General features: G+C 37.1%; 1 non-coding gene across 1 annotated transcript; it reads right to left on the bottom strand.

Moving 5' to 3' along the window:
• Positions 1-208: 208 nt before the first annotated feature.
• On the bottom strand, positions 209-280 carry trnad-guc (transfer RNA aspartic acid (anticodon GUC)). The gene has a single exon. It is a non-coding gene; the product is annotated as a tRNA-Asp (tRNA).
• Between the last annotated feature and the right edge of the window lie 372 nt (positions 281-652).

Raw genomic sequence — 652 nt, 5'->3', positions numbered from 1 at the left:
GGAACTTAAACTACACACTCTGACCTGGAACTCAGGTACATAACTATCTAGTTATTAATAGASAATTGACAGACTAATTTCAAGAGTAAATGGGAAGATATACACTGCTCAAAAAAATAAAGGGAACACTTAAGTGTTCCCTTTATTATATATATACGGCATCTCAGATTAATCTAAAATATTAATGCGAAATATGAAAAGGTTGTGCCTCCCCGTCGGGGAATCGAACCCCGGTCTCCCGCGTGACAGGCGGGGATACTCACCACTATACTAACGAGGAATACCGCAAAAACAACCCACTGCAGTACCASTTTTATCCATTGCAATGATAGAGCCGGTAACATTGCTCAATTTCATTTGGACTTCTACGTCGACTTACTTTAATAACCTATAAGCCAGCACAGAGGCACACTACGAAATGGTACTGCGCGCAAAATACACGTGTTTCAAACAGCCGTGGCTCTACTTTTTACTGTTTATGTAAAACAAAGTTGTTTTTTCCTCACTGCGTTGTTTTAACATTTATAAAACTTAGTCTGCTGAAGTCAAATACAATTAAATTAGTCAGATGACATAAATAGGCCAATTTAAATAACCAGACGCAGTTCTCTTTTCCCATTAAATGTTATTTCTCTATTAAAATATGTGTGAA

The sequence above is a fragment of the Poecilia reticulata genome, linkage group LG14 (assembly GCF_000633615.1).
Source record: "Poecilia reticulata strain Guanapo linkage group LG14, Guppy_female_1.0+MT, whole genome shotgun sequence".
In the NCBI taxonomy this organism is placed as follows: Eukaryota; Metazoa; Chordata; class Actinopteri; order Cyprinodontiformes; family Poeciliidae; genus Poecilia; species Poecilia reticulata.
Note: the sequence above shows the minus strand (reverse complement) of the source record. Positions and strands in the feature narration are given on the sequence as shown.